This window comes from Myotis davidii, unplaced genomic scaffold (genome assembly GCF_000327345.1).
Source record: "Myotis davidii unplaced genomic scaffold, ASM32734v1 scaffold492, whole genome shotgun sequence".
NCBI lineage: Eukaryota > Metazoa > Chordata > Mammalia > Chiroptera > Vespertilionidae > Myotis > Myotis davidii.
Window position 1 is genome coordinate 389,888 of NW_006284473.1, and position 306 is coordinate 390,193.

Consider the following 306-nt stretch of genomic DNA (forward strand, 5'->3'; position numbering starts at 1 on the left):
TAGTATAGTATTCCATTGTGTAGATGTACCATAGTTTTTTGATCCATTCATCTACTGATGGGCACTTAGGCTGTTTCCAAATCTTAGCTATGGTAAATTGTACTGCTATGAACATAGGGGTGCATATAACCTTTCTGATTGGTGTTTCTAGTTTCTTGGGATATATTCCTAGAAGTGGGATCATTGGGTCAATGGGAGTTCTATTTTTAGTTTTTTGAGGAAACTCCATACTGTTCTCCACAGTGGCTGCACCAGTCTGCATTCCCACCAGCAGTGCAAGAGGGTTCCTTTTTCTCCACATCCTTG